This window comes from Nansenia antarctica (assembly GCF_963989245.1).
Source record: "Nansenia antarctica genome assembly, chromosome: 17".
Lineage (NCBI taxonomy): Eukaryota > Metazoa > Chordata > Actinopteri > Argentiniformes > Microstomatidae > Nansenia > Nansenia antarctica.
In genome coordinates this window covers 19,198,280-19,214,028 of record NC_137687.1, presented here as the reverse complement: position 1 = coordinate 19,214,028, position 15,749 = coordinate 19,198,280, and the positions used below count along the sequence as shown (strand labels likewise).

The window sequence follows — 15,749 nt, the reverse complement described above, 5'->3', positions numbered from 1 at the left end:
CCTCTGCGGCTGTGAGCCTGTTGGCTCTGAAGTTTGTCATGTGCTGAACCCCCTGCCACATCCGCCTGGAGTCGTTGCTCAGGAAGCATTCCTCAATCTTCTCTCTGTGGTCTGCCTTGGCAGCTTTGATTCCGCGCTTTAGGTTAGCCCTGGTGGTGCTGTATAGCGGTGTGCTCTTCCCTGCGAAGAAGGCGTTGTCCCTCTCGTTGATCAGTTTTTGGACCTTCCCAGTCATCCATGGCTTCGTGTTGGGGTAGACCCAGACCCGTTTGTCCACGGTGACTGAGTTGGTGCAGTTCACTATGTGGTTCAGAACCGACGACGTGTACTGTTCCAGGTCCTTATGCTCATATTCCTGCCATGGGGTGTCATTTAGGCAGATCTGCAGTGGAGCGGACCCTTCTGGCCAGGTTCTGACAGTCTTAGTGGTGATGGGAGCACTTTTCCCCATGGTAGTGTATGCTGGGATCAGGAGGATTGACACATGGTCAGACATGCCGTTATGATGAATGAATGAATTAATGAATGAATGAATGGTCTTTATTGTCATTGATATAGTACAGGTACCAAACAACGAAATTTGTGAGGGGGGGCTCCCCTGGTGCTAGGAAAAAAAAAAAAAAAAGGGAAAAGAGCTGGTTTACATAAAATAAAGGCTATGTACACTATCCACTATACTATACTATACAAATAAAACACTGTGCTGTACTCTATGCTATGCTATACCTATTCTAACATTTCCTATTCTCTGAACCTTATGTACCCTAGGGTTGTCATATTGCACATAGTGTTATTGCACATTCATTTAAAGTGTCGCAGTTTGCAGGTTTGAAATGTACACAATTGTGTTTCAGTATTACACTTGATTTCAATCAATCTTGATTTCAATCTAGTAGCTTATCATATCGGAGGCCGGCTCTCACCCGTATCTGTCGTGTCTGGCGTAGACGTAGTTCTCCCTCTCCATAGGTTCCTTTCCCCTCTTTATGCGGGGGGTTCGCCGTCGCCGGGGACAGCTGCGCGAACGGACAGTACCTCCCGTTGACCACTCTGCCTAGGGGCCCGGGGTGCTTTCCCAGGTGCTGAACCCCCGGCTTATGTGTAGCAGTGAGAGGGATGTCACAATACACAGTCTTACCGTCACAATAATAATGTACCTTATATACACACAGTCTTACCGTCACAATAATGATGTACCAGATAATCACTCTGAAGTTCCCAGTGAGTTATGCGGTGAGCACAGTGAAAGAAAATAGGAAGCACTTTTCTTTTTTGGAGAATAGGACACATCGTGAATAAAGAACCTTGTTTATTAATTTCCAGATTTCCAGTCTTCTACCCGGACACAAACATTCCAATAACTTAAATAACACTTTATAACACTAACACTTTATTATTAATAATTGTATTTTTTATTATTATTACAATTATTACAAATTAACAAAAAATGTCAGGTTGGAGAGGATTGGAAGGGCTAGAAGGGAGAGAGTGGGCTAGAGGGGGTGGAGACAGTTTGATAGATAGGCGGAAATTCATGTGATAAAGTGGTTGACGGTTGTTTATTTCTTTTCACGGTCGAGACCCATAACCGCCAGTTACACGCTTATACTATTACCGTCACAGACCCGCTGTAGTGTCTCAATAGGCCTCATTCATCAACCATGCATACACACAGCTTTGTTTGTAGATTTATATATATATTTTTACCGTAATAAGTAAATGCCTGCCTGGTTATTTCTGTTCTGCAAAATAAAGTGGGACCGAAATATCTCCTGATCCCCTCCTTCTCTCTGCCTCTCCCTCTCCCTCCTCGCCCTCCTTCTCTCTGCCTCTACATCCTCTCCTTCCTTCTCTTTGCCTCTACATCCTCCCTCCTTCTCTCTGCCTCTACATCCTCTCCTTCCTTCTCTCTGCCTCTACATCCTCCTTCCTTCTCTCTGCCTCTACATCCTCTCCTTCCTTCTCTCTGCCTCTACATCCTCTCCTTCCTTCTCTCTGCCTCTACATCCTCCCTCCTTCTCTCTGCCTCTACATCCTCTCCTTCCTTCTCTCTGCCTCTACATCCTCCCTCCTTCTCTCTGCCTCTACATCCTCTCCTTCCTTCTCTCTGCCTCTACATCCTCTCCTTCCTTCTCTCTGCCTCTACATCCTCCCTCTCCTTCTCTCTGCCTCTACATCCTTTCTCTCCTCTCTACCTCTAACATCCCTCTCTCCCTCCTCCACTCTGCCGCTACATCCACCTCCTTCTCTCCGACACCTAGCTCCCCGAAGTTGTCCCCTCTCCTAAGAGACCGGGTCGCAGGCGACAGCTTGTTTTCACCGACCCTCACACGCAGATCTCCATGGAGGCAAAGCAGTTGCAGATCAAGGACCCTCTTGCTGAGACCATGCCCCTGGTAAGACCACCCACCCTCCTACCAGGCACCAGAGGAATTCATTGAAGAATTGATTCTTCAAATCAGTCAAGTATCTTTGTCTGGGTATCTAAATCGATTTTTTTGTTTTTGTTTTAAGGAAGTACTGTTCAGTAGGCTGGTCACAATAAAAGGCCACTCTAAAATGTGCCGTTTTATCACATAGCACAATGCCACAGCTGTCACAGGTTTTGAGGGAGCGTGCAATTGGCAGGAATGTCCACCAGGGCTGTTGCCCGTGAATTGAATGTTAATTTCTTTACCATAAGCCGTCTCCAAAGGTGTGTCCGAGAATTGGAATTGGAAACGACTTTGGAGATGGTTTATGGTAGAGAAATTAATTTTCAATTCACCGGCAACAGCTCTGGTGGACATTCCTGGAGTCAGCATGCCAATTGCACGCTCCCTCAAGACTGGCGACATCTGTGGCATTGTGCTGTGTGATAAAGCTGCACATTATAGAGTGGCCGGATCTGGCCTGCGGGCCGCCTATTGGTGATCCGTGCTTGAGGAAGTGTAGTTGACCTCTTTGCCTAGTGTTGCTGTCTCTCTCTCCCAGTCCAAGGTGCTGATAGACCCCACCTCCCGGTCCACGGTCGCCCCCGGAGAGCTCTTCAGCGCCCCCGCCTGCCGTGAGTATCTCATACCTCTGCTGAGAGAAACTTGGATGACAAGGTTCGACGTTTCAGCGTACCCAGAGGTAGACATAATGGCTCTTTCCCAGCGTATATATGCCACCGCAGATGATAATGATGATATATTGTGAGTTGGTGGACATCAGTGGTCTAGGGAGGAAGCATGCAGTTCAGTCCATGATGGATAGATGGACCCAGGAAGGGACGATTGGACGGATGGGTGGATGGATGGATAGATGGATAGATAGACAACCCTTGTGGCGTTTTTAGAGAGAGCTATCACATACGTAGATCACTACGATTAAGATAAGTTAAGTTTGCTTATCTTCTCTTTGCCCCCACCCCCACCCCTCCTTACCCTCTTCCCTAACACAGCTCACCTCCACCCTGACCTCCTGTCACTATGGCAACAGTGTGCTGTCCTCAGGAAGAAGAGCAGCAGGGAGGGGGGAGAGAAGGGGGGAGACTCTGAGGTCGACGTAGACATGGGGGTGGAAAAGGACAGAGAGTAGAGGGGCTCTGGCGTGAGAGGGGTAAATTATTTATTTCTGTTGACTATGACCGCATTTGTTTTCATTACGACCATCAATCAATGAACATTAGTTTTTAGTAGGGATGTAACAATGCACTCAACTCACGATTCAATACGATTAACGATACTGGACTCACCCAAAAAAATATACAGAATGAGATTGCAGGATTAGGACTACCGTATTTTCCGCACTATAAGGCGCACTTAAAAGCCTTTAATTTTCAAAAAAAACGACAGTGCGCCTTATAATCCGGAGCGCCTTATATATGGATCAATTGGTTAATTGGTTGATCCATACTGGTTGTACACAGCGCTCAAGGCGCTCTGTCAAAATGTTTCAGTACGACTGGTTAACTACAAAGCCGCACCGCTTGCAGCATTACGGTAATCAGTAAACACCGGTACTGATGTGCTTACTCACAGTCCCACACCACAAGACCCCAAGTAAAGAAGACTAAACAGAGTTTCCGAGGGAACAAAGCGAGATGGCCACAGTTAGAGGACAAACTCGAACAGTGGGTTGTTGAACAGAGAGCAGCAAGTAGAAGCGTCTCTACAGTCACTATTCGAATGAAGGCAACAGCCAGTGGCGTAGCGCAAAATCCCGGGGCCCCCCCGCAAGGTGGCGGCGGGGGCCCTTTCGCAACGGAGTAAAAAAAAAAAAAAAAAAAAAAAACTTGCGTTTTTTAGAGGCCGATGCGTTATTGACGTTGCGAAATTTCGCAATATGCACTCTACATTCTAAATGCTTGACTTAGCAAAAGGTACAAACAAGTGAGAGCAATAGCCTATAACTAAAACCAAATGGTAGACTACACTACATCAGTAGAATGTATTATAAGTAGAATAGTACAAGCTTTATTTCTTTTAACAAAGTGTGGTGTGCACAGCAGTGTGATATCTGTAAACATATCTGTAGACTCTCCGCTAAGGGTTGCCAGATGGGATTGAGAATTTCCAACCTAACCAATCTAAACACTTCTAAATCCACCAAAAACCAGCCCATCTGGCAACCCTGTCTCCGCTGCATCAGAGTCTACTTGTTGCGTAAAATTGGCCAGGGTTAGTCAAATCCTTTGTTGGACATCTCGTATATTGGTATATTGTGGCATTTCTTTACTGTTTGCCATCTGGTCTAGGAATACCCAGGGAGACGCAGACAGCAGAAGTAGATTCGAATAGTAGAATAGAAAAAAGAAACAGCTATATATAGCCTAATCATGCTGAAATACAGTATGTACCTGTATGATGCACTGACAGCCTGTGACTGTGAACCTGGCCGGACCCTGCCCTTCTGCCTGAGTTTGAGTATGATGCTGCCCAAATAAATGTTATTGTTTAGTGCTGTACGCTTTCGTGGTATTATATTGTGTGAATTATCATCTGTATGTTGTTTTTCTTTCACTCGACTAACCGCCGAGATAATACTTGAGACATGTACTTCCGTAAACATACATTTTTTATTTGATTTTTTTACAATATCGGACCGACAGTCCCACATATAGCGGCTATAATGTCCGAATAGAGAATCTACCACCACCTAAAGAATGCTTATTGTACTTTGTATTGTATTTTCGCTTGCTCATTTTCCTTGTGTCTCGCTGCCTACGTGTGACGTCAAAGTCATGTTGCTATTGGATACGGCTAACTATGTATATATTTTTAAATATAGGCCTATATATTAAAATTAAGGTTGACACAATGAAGGGCCACTTATTTTCTTTATTTTATATTTTTTTAAATTATAAAAAAAAAAAAAATTGGGATCCAATGTTAGGGGGCCCCTTAGTGGCTGGGGCCCCCCCGCGGTGCGTCGCTTGCGGGCCCGTCCGCTACGCCACTGGCAACAGCGCTGGCACGGGACATGAACATCGATTAATTTCGAGGCGGTCCTTCTTGGTGCTTTCAACTTGAAGTTTTAAAGTACCCACTCGATATAATAAACAACAGTTTAACGATCACTAAACACTTATAATTTGTGTATTGGATTCATTATTCTCGTTTGCCGGAGGCTACCGGTAAGGGAGGGTTGACTTGTAAACATACTTTCGTTTTAGCTCGTGTTCAAAAGCAAGAACTGTGTGTTCATCTAGTTATGTGTAGTTATGTGTTTTTAGCATGTCGATGTTCTCCCAGTATGTTGTCATGTTATTAAAATACAGTTGAGACCTTCGTAGCGATGTGTTTTGTTAGCAGCGTTCGTAGCTGTGGTTGCGTTCAGAGTCACTTTTCTCCCATTCAGTGTTTGAGGTGAACCAACATTCAAATACGCCTGTCGTGTTCAATCTTTCTCTGATTTGAATGTATGACACATCATTTGAAAGCTTACAATCTGTAGTTTAAGCATGTGTAAAAACTGAAAAATTACGTTGCACATTTCACCAGGAGCTGTCACATATTGGTTGTTGGTTATAATTGTATAGCTTATTGGTTGTTTTCTGGTGTTGTTTTATTGTTTTGCTCTGTTTGTAGTCTACTTGATGTATTTTTATCAGCTGTTAAATCACCACAGCGGTTAATCCACTAATGGAGATAATACCAGATTGAAAATGCTTGTAGCTAACTACTCTATATCTCGTGGTCGCAGTTATTGCGAATTGCTATTCACGCGAGTCAGCTGTGAATCACCGCAGGTCCTTGACGCTTGTTGCAAAAATGGATGACGAACGGCTGATACTTGAGGTGGAAAAATATATATTTTTGACAGTGGAGCAGGTAGAACGTTGACGGTGACAACGCTCAGGTGGAGCATGGACAACGGGAAGTTGACACAACACCGTTGGAGAGGTGACGCAACGCAGTAGGTGGAGCTTGGGCGTAACGCAACCCCAGTCAAACGTTTGACTGCAGTATTCTATATTCTATTCGATGCGCCTTATAATCCGGTGCGCCTTGTATATGAAAACAGTTCTAAAATAGGCCATTCATTGAAGGTGCGCCTTATAATCCGGTGCGCCTTATAGTGCGGAAAATACGGTATTTCTCAGACAAAAACTACAAAATATGCTTATTTGCACCTCTTCATTGCCAACAAAATAAGGAGTTATTATACTGTATAGTTTGTTTTTGTTGGCATATGGGATGTGTTCAGCTAGGCTCAAATCATATTTTCCAAAAGTATTGCTGCTGATATGTAGTTCCTATCTATATCCATATCTATTTGCATGTTAAAATGCATTGCCATAGTTGACATTTTGATGATGACCCTGCATGCATGCAGAATCACTTCTTCAACTGCATTCCCAATGTCAATGTAGCTAGCTAGTTTAGCTGTACACTTACAATAACACACCAACTAACACAGCACCGACAATGCACACTTCAACAACAGTATTGCAAGACGAGTGCATCGAGCTACAACGTTATTCCACCACTGTTCCCCACGTTGGTTTGTTTGTTGATATACGACCCATGATTCATCCAGATTATTGAGAGTATTTGCTGAGGTTGCATCCCTAATGTAAACTGGCAGGGAGACACAATCTGGGTGCATAAAATGAGAATGCAGCTTCACCAAACCTCTTCTTTTGTACATGTGGTACACAGAGAAAACCAGCGTCAGAAGACCTGAGAACTCTATTGGGCTGATATGCTAGCAGAAGACCTGAGAGCTCTATTGGGCTGATATGCTAGCAGAAGACCTGAGAGCTCTATTGGGCTGATATGCTAGCAGAAGACCTGAGAGCTCTGTTGGGCTGATATGCTAGCAAAAGACCTGAGAGCTCTATTGGGCTGATATGCTAGCAGAAGACCTGAGAGCTCTATTGGGCTGATATGCTAGCAGAAGACCTGAGAGCTCTATTGGGCTGATATGCTAGCAAAAGACCTGAGAGCTCTATTGGGCTGATATGCTAGCAGAAGACCCGAGAGCTCTATTGGGCTGATATGCTAGCAGAAGACCTGAGAGCTCTATGGGGCTGATATGCTAGCAGAAGACCTGAGAGCTCTATTGGGCTGATATGCTAGCAGAAGACCTGAGAACTCTACTGGGCTGATATGCTAGCAGAAGACCTGGGAGCTCTATTGGGCTGATATGCTAGCAGAAGACCTGAGAGCTCTACTGGGCTGATATGCTTGCAGAAGACCTGAGAGCTCTATTGGGCTGATATGCTAGCAGAAGACCTGAGAGCTCTATTGGGCTGATATGCTAGCAGAATACCTGAGAGCTTTATTGGGCTGATATGCTAGCAGAAGACCTGAGAGCTCTATGGGGCTGATATGCTAGCAGAAGACCTGAGAGCTCTATTGGGCTGATATGCTAGCAGAAGACCTGAGAGCTCTATTGGGCTGATATGCTAGCAAAAGACCTGAGAGCTCTATTGGGCTGATATGCTAGCGGAAGACCTGAGAGCTCTACTGGGCTGATATGCTAGCAGAAGACCTGAGAGCTCTATTGGGCTGATATGCTAGCAGAAGACCTGAGAGCTCTATTGGGCTGATATGCTAGCAGAAGACATGAGCTCTATTGGGCTGATATGCTAGCACAAGACCTGAGAGCTCTATTGGGCTGATATGCTAACTAGCAGACAGAAGTGTCACTGTACCCAGTCAGGACAATAGAAGGCTGAATGTGTTTGATCTCAGCTGGTCAACTGGCCCAGGACCAAGCAGTGGGTCAGAACACTGTCACTAGCTATCAAGCAACTAAAGAAATCACTGATTTAAATGATTAAAAACACATTTTGTCAGTAGGCTAGACACAGACAGCTCCTGCATACTGCTAGTTGAGACTGTGTAGCAAGGGAATATGGATTCAAGTTTGACAGGGGTTTTATTTCCACTGAGATTATAATCGTCGGATTTGTCCCTCAACACTGGAAAGTGGAAACAAATTGTCCTCAATGACATTTGAGAATGAACTATCTTTAATCTATGTCATGATGCTCTTGTGGGGGTTTTTGTCATCATAACCGAATATGTTTTTCTAAGATTCTATGATGAAGGACATTCACCATTGTCAGTTTTTTCGAGGTGGGAAATTAGTAAAGTGATTAAAACTGATAATTCTGTTAACAAATCGGCAACAGAATGACCAAATGATATGGTAATGGGATGACTCACTGAAATGTAATTGGCTACATTAACTTATAGTACAGGTCGTACAGAACCTAGAAGGGTTCTTCGACTGTCCCTGTGGGAGAAACTTCTCAAAGGGTTCTCCATGGTCCTAAGGGTTCTCAGGGTTCCAAAGAGGTTCTTCCACAGGGACAGCCGAAAAAACTGGGTGTCATATTAGCAGTAGTTACAGAACACTGCAACACCATGCTCACCAAGCACTGCATCAACACCCTCATCTCATAGCCAGCAAATCACACAGCTATGGAGCTATAGGCCTAGAACTTCCGTTGAGAATGATGACATACATGTTGCACACTTGTGCAAAAATGACATCAAGGGATTTTTATCTTCATGGTGAAAGAGCATACTGTATTGTGCAGAGGCACAGAGCAGGTTGGGTGTCAGTATGAGACATAGGCCATTTCACATTTACATTTTTGGCATTTAGCAGACGCCTTATTCAAAAGCGACTTACAATCAATAGATTTGACTAAGCAAGTGAATCATCAATTCTCCAGTTCTAGCAGGAAGAGTAATCCAGCTCAGGCCAGGGGCCACTGGCAGTCGTCGTGAATTATTATTATTATTATTATTATTATTATTATTATTATTATTATTATTATTATTACCATTTTATTCTTTTATTTAACACTGGAGAGACAGTACAAGGGGGGCAGTAGAAGTCTTAGGAGCCACAGTATAGGGGAAAAGCGGGTGTCTCAGGAGACGCAGTGCTGGGGGGTGGTAATGTCTCAGGAGGAACAGTTAAGGTGTAGCCTGAAGAGCCTACTTGTTGTTTATTATTAATTGTTGTGTTGCCAAAAGTATATTAGGCTAATGTATTGTTGTAATGAAGAAAAATATACTGCAAACCCTAAACCACAAAGAATGTAATACATTTTAATCAATGTACAAACAAATGTATTTTTCTCTTGTTTTGTGGGTTTTTTCCTCAATTCCCTTTACATTATTACCTTAATGATAGCTATTGTATATTCCTACCTTTGTTTCCCTGTTTTATTTCCCCTACATCATCATGTACATCAATGACAGGAGGCCTCAATGATGCGTCTCTGTAGGGAAGCATGTAGTCATTCTGTTACCATCATTCTGTTACAGGATGTAAATCCACTTCACTCATTGTAACAACCAGAAGAGATAGTTTCAAACTGAACATGTCATGATACCTAACACCCCACTCTTTCTGCAGGCATATTTTCATTTTAATTTGGGGCAGATATTTTAGTTTTAGGGAAACGTGGTTACATAAAAAAGCTTTCTATGCTAGCGTATGGAGCAGTGGAAGGAAAGCCTAGTAACCTGGAGCTGGCATATAAGTAGCCTATATTGTTATTATGCTATTACTATTGCTAGAAAACACTCTTAAGGCATTTATGATATATATTGCGCACACATCAGGTTTTTTTATGACTGTATTGAAATGGACACTGTTGCTATTTTCAAATGCCATGGTATATGGTATTAGCGCCCAACCCTCATGTCAAATTTTGCAGAAAAAGCAATAAAAGATCTGTAATGATGGCAAAAACATTAAGGTCATGTTCTCACGTGAAAGTCTGAATCAGGACCCGGAGCAAGTGGATGAGTTAGCAACATTGTTGCATAAATTATTTCTCTGATTTGCGTTCTCACAGCCCTTCATGGAATGGAATGGAATGGACTTTATTTGTCATTGCTACAGTACAGGTACCAAACAACGAAATTTAGGAGGGGTGGCTCCCCTGGTGTTAGGAAAGGGAAAAAAAAAAAAACATTTTAGAAAAAGCATACAAGCATAAAATCACAAGAAGGTAAGGAGCTGGTTTACATCAATAAAGGCTATGTACACAATCCACTGTACTATACTGCACAGATAGTCAACTAGGGTTGTCATATTGCACAAAAGTATTTTTTCACGTTATTTTAAAGTGTCACAGTTTGCAGGCTTGAAAATGTACATGTTTGTGCCTCAGCACTAGCTGCCATACAATCCGTCCGGACTGTCCTGGGCCCAGAACTTAGGCCTTTTCTGTGTTCAGGGCCTTGACGGCCCTGTGGTAGAAGCAGTTCTTCAGTCTGTTTGTCTTAGCGGCCGGGGTCCTGTACCTCCTGTTCGAGGGCAGCCTGACAAAGTGTACGTGCCCAGGGTGGGTCGGGTCCCTGGAGATCTTGGAGGCCCTCCTGAGACAGCGTGTGTTGTACAGCTCCTCCAGAGAGGGGAGGGGGGCGCCGGTGATCTTCTGTGCTGTTCTCACGACTCTCTGTAGCGCGTTTCTCTCCGCTGTTGTGCAGCTGTGGAACCAGTTGCAGATGCCGTAGGTGAGGATGCTCTCCACTGCGCCGTGGTAGAAGGCCACCAGTATCTCCTGCTTGTTGTGTTCTTTCCTGAGGCATCTCAGGGTGTATAGCCGCTGTTGTGCCCTCTTGATGGTGCCTTTTGTGTTGTCCTTCCAGGCCAGGTCATCCCGCATGTGATGTCCCAGGAATCGGAGGGTTGAGACTCTCTCCACGCTCTCTCCGTCGATGAGCAGGGGCTGGATCTCGGACTTTTTCCTCCTGAAGTCTACGATGAATTCCTGGGTCTTTGACTTGTTTAGCAGCAGGTTGTTAACCTTGCACAGCTTGCTCAGTTGCTCTACCTCATCCCTGTACGCCGCCTCGTCCCCCCCCGAGATACATCCCACCACGGTGGTGTCGTCTGCAAACTTTACGATGTAGTTGCTGGGGTGGACGGGGGTGAAGTCGTGGGTGTAGAGGTTGTAGAGGATGGGGCTTAGCACGCAGCCCTGGGGGGACCCAGTGCTGAGGCTGAGGGCTGTGGAGGTGTGGGGGCCCACCCGCACCCTCTGGGGGCGGTCGGTCAGGAAGTCCTTGATCCACGCACATATAGAGTGTGATAGACCCAGGTCTAGTAGTTTGGTCACTAGCCTGTCTGGAAGGATGGTGTTGAAGGCGGAGCTGAAGTCCACGAAGAGCAGTCTCGCGTAGCTGTTTCCCCTCTCCAGGTGGGATAGAGTGGCGTGGAGAGTCGTCGCTATGGCGTCCTCTGTGGACCTGTGGGCTCTGTAGGCGAACTGGTATGGATCCAGGTTGGGCGGGAGGCGTGTGAGTATGTGGGCCCGGACTAGTTTCTCGAAGCACTTCATGATGATTGGTGTGAGTGCCACCGGGCGGTAGTCGTTTAGGCAGCTCACCGTGCTTTTCTTCGGGACTGGGATGATAGTTGAGGTTTTCAGGCAGGGTGGGACGGTGGCCTGGGACAGGGACTGGTTAAAGATGTTGGTGAAAACCCCGGCCAGCTGGTCGGCGCAGTCTCTCAGCACCCGTCCCAGGACGCCATCCGGCCCCGAGGCTTTCCTGGGGTCCACCGCCTTCAGTACGCGTCTCACCTCATGCTCTGTGAGGGTGAGGCTGCTGAGAGCTGGAGAGAGTGGTGTTTGTGTTGTGGTTACCTCCGTTCGCCCCTCGTCGAACCGGGCGTAGAAGGTGTTCAGCTTTCCCGCCAGCAGGGGGTCGTCCTCTGCGGCTGTGAGCCTGTTGGCTCTGAAGTTTGTCATCTGCTGAACCCCCTGCCACATCCACCTGGAGTCGTTGCTCAGGAGGCATTCCTCAATCTTCTCTCTGTGCTCTGCCTTGGCCGCTTTGATGCCGCGCTTTAGGTTGGCCCTGGTGGAGCTGTACAGCGGTGTGCGCTTCCCTGCGAAGAAGGCGTTGTCCCTCTCATTTATCAGTTTTTGGACCTTCCCAGTCATCCATGGCTTCGTGTTGGGGTAGACCCGGACCCGTTTGTCCACGGTGACTGAGTTGGTGCAGTTCACTATGTGGTTCAGAACCGACGACGTGTACTGTTCCAGGTCCTCATGCTCATATTCCTGCCATAGGGTGTCATTTAGGCAGATCTGCAGTGGAGCGGACCCTTCTGGCCAGGTTCTGACAGTCTTAGTGGTGATGGGAGCACTTTTCCCCATTGTAGTGTATGCAGGGATCAGGAGGATTGACACATGGTCAGACATGCCTAGATGAGCTAGCGGACTAGCCTTGTAAGCACGTTTGATGTTGGTGTATACCTTATCCAGTGTTTTTTCTCCTCTCGTTGCACATTTTACATGCTGATAGAACTTGGGTAGTACTGCCTTCAGGTCGACATGATTAAAGTCCCCCTCTATGATGTGAATAGCCTGTGGATCAGTGCTTTGTTGGCTACTAATGACTTCATATAGTCGCGCCAATGCTACTTTGCTGTCTGCGCTAGGCGCTATATACACACATGTAATTAGCACCGCGTTAAACTCCCTAGGGAGGTATGTGGGTCGGCATTTAACAGTCAAGTATTCCAGGTCTGGGGAGCAGTGGCTACTTACAGTTTTCGTGTTTAAGCACCAGCTATCCTTCGTCGATATTATGATCCCACCTCCTCTTGACTTCCCGCTAAGCTCCGTTCGGTCAGCGCGATGTAGCGTGCGCCCCTCTAAGCTAACAGTAGCGTCCACAATGTTGTCATTTAGCCAGGTTTCGGTCAGAATAATCACACAGCTATCCCCAACGATGTTGTTTTTGGCCACCTGTAGTCTCAGTTCATCCATCTTGTTCGTCAGGGATCTGACGTTAGAGAGGAAAATGCTTGGCAATGCTGGTTTGTTTGGGCTTCTCCTCAGCCTTGCTAACAGGCCTCCCCGGCGGCCTCGCCTTTTCTTACGGTCTCGCCGCCGGCGTTTCCGCCTCAGGGAGGGGACTGTGAACCAGTGCTCTCCCGGTAGCCTGGCGATGTCCTTGTCAATTCTGTATAGCTCCAGGAAATCCGCCGTTACTATCTTGTCGTTTTGCGTGCCGACTTCTAATAAGTCGAGCCTGCTGTAGGTACTATATACATAACTGTTCCCTATAAGTACTAAAAAAAAAGTGAACATACAAATGTTCTTAAAAACACAATGAAACACCAGTACACCTCATGTAAACGAAGTAACATACGCAATCGAAGCAACAGACGTGGTAGTTGATTGGTCAGAAAAATAGAAAATTGCCCGTTCATCCCTCTCTTATCTCTGCCTCGGGCAGCGTTCTCACCAAAAGCGAAGCGAAGCAAAGTGATGGATGTGTCGTTTCTAACCGAAGCGAAACCACCCTTTTCAAGCAGAGCATCCGTTGGTTCTTTGCTGCGGGAGCGACTTCGAATGCGCGTTCTCACAGCTCCAAACGACGCAGAGCAAAGCGAACTTTATCCTAAACTCCGTTTCAAGTGAAGCAAATGTTCTAGTGAGAACACCCCCTTGGACGACCCTATGTTAATTATCTAACACATTGGGGGTGCATGACAGAAGCCGCCCGGGGCGGCTGTGGCTCAGGAGGTAGAGCCATCGTCTAATGATTGCAAGATCGGCAGATTGGCGGTTCGAGCCCCGGCTGGCCACATGTCGAAGTGTCCTTGGGCAAGACACTGAACCCCTAAATTGCTCCCAGTGAGCGGGCCGGCGTCTTGCATGGCAGCTTGCCGCCATTGGTGTGTGAATGGGTGAATAAGAGGCCGTTGTAAAGCGCTTTGGAATAAGGCGCTATATAAGTCACTCCATTTACCATCGAGGCTTGATATCCCCAAAAGAGGACCACTTGTGTGTTCACCCTATCCTGCTGAGGAGCTTGTTGGTTTTGTTCCCCTTGTGGCCATTTAAAGCCATTCATGCACCCCCATCATCTCAGGTTGTCTGCAGTGTATTGCTAGGCCTAGGCCAGGGGTCGGCAATAGGCGGCCCGCGGGCCATTGCTGGCCCATCACCAATAATATTTGGCCCAGCAGAATATTTGGAGAATCCAGTTTTTTTTTTTTTTTTTCCTTTTTTTTTTTACAATATCCGACCGACAGTCCCACATATAGCGCCTATAATGTCCGAATAGAGAATCTACCTCCACCTGAATAATGCTTATTGTACTTTTATCCATGTTGAGAGTGAATGACACAGGGACAGACAATCAGGCAGCGGGGTGCACCGAAGCGCACTGACGCTGAACCCCTCATAGTGAATCATAAGTAGGTGGACAACGTGTAGTGCTGAAATAGCCGTGTGTGGTTTGAAAAAAATAACACCAGCTCAGTAAATAATTCAAACGTAATGTTTACGTATATGTGACTGCAACACACATATGAACAGTAACAAAGCAAATTCAGTTTAATATTCTGAAAAACATTGACAACAAAATCGGTGAAAAAAAGAAAAGAAAGAAAAGTAATCCGCTTATGCGAGGGGTGGTGGTGCATAGGCCTATGCTCCTGAAAATATCTATATATATAGAGACCATGTAGGCCCTACCTGCTGTTTTCATATCTAGTTTGTGCAACACAGAGCTCTTGGGCGGCTGTGGCGCAGGAGATAGATGATCTACCTCTAATGATCGCAAGATCGGCAGATCGGCGGTTCGAGCCCCGGCTGGCCACATGTCGAAGTGTCCTCGGGCAAGACACTGAACTCCAAATTGCTCCCAGTGAGCGGGCCAGCGACTTGCATGGTAGCTTGCCTACCTTGCCATTGGTGTGTGAATGTGTGTGTGAACGGGTGAATGAGAGGCCGTCGTAAAGTGCTTTAGATAAAGTTAATTAATAAGATAAAGTTAATTAATAACTAGCATAACGTTACTAATTTAGTTACTAGTTTGATAATAACAAACCCGCCTCTTTGCTTCTCTATGCGCCGCTATAGGAGAGGAACACAACGCGCTCCTTTACCATTCCGAGGTCAGATGGCTTTCCCGTGGATCAGTATTGGCGTGCGTCTTTGAATTACGCACAGCTATCCTCGAGATTCTGGTTGGCCAAAACCGCGCGGAGCTGGCTGCGCATTTCAATGCACCCTCGCCTGATGTGAAATGCGCAATTGTTGATCACTTGGAGGCACTCGAAAGTCAATTTGAGAAGTACTTTTCTGAGACTGAGTCTTGGAGGAAGCACAAGACATGGATACGGTTATCATTCAAAGACAATGCATCCGACGGCTCAAACCTGACAGCCGCTGAGGAAGATCAGCTGATCGACCTAACCACAGACAGTACACACAAGAATGTGTACGAGTCACAGTCTCTCACCCAGTTCTGGATCCATTGCCAGAAATACTTCCCCCAACT

The 15,749-nt window shown here is 46.0% G+C and overlaps 1 pseudogene across 1 annotated transcript in view; it reads left to right on the top strand.

The window, feature by feature from the left end:
- The first annotated feature begins 1,191 nt into the window (after positions 1-1,191).
- The window catches only part of LOC308172470 (arf-GAP domain and FG repeat-containing protein 1-like), a 50,265-nt pseudogene continuing 35,707 nt past the window's right edge, over positions 1,192-15,749 (top strand). The window contains exons 1-4 of the transcript in view: positions 1,192-1,221; positions 2,289-2,396; positions 2,974-3,046; positions 3,425-3,557. The product of the transcript in view is annotated as an arf-GAP domain and FG repeat-containing protein 1-like (transcript). The remainder of the gene's footprint in view (positions 1,222-2,288; positions 2,397-2,973; positions 3,047-3,424; positions 3,558-15,749) is intronic.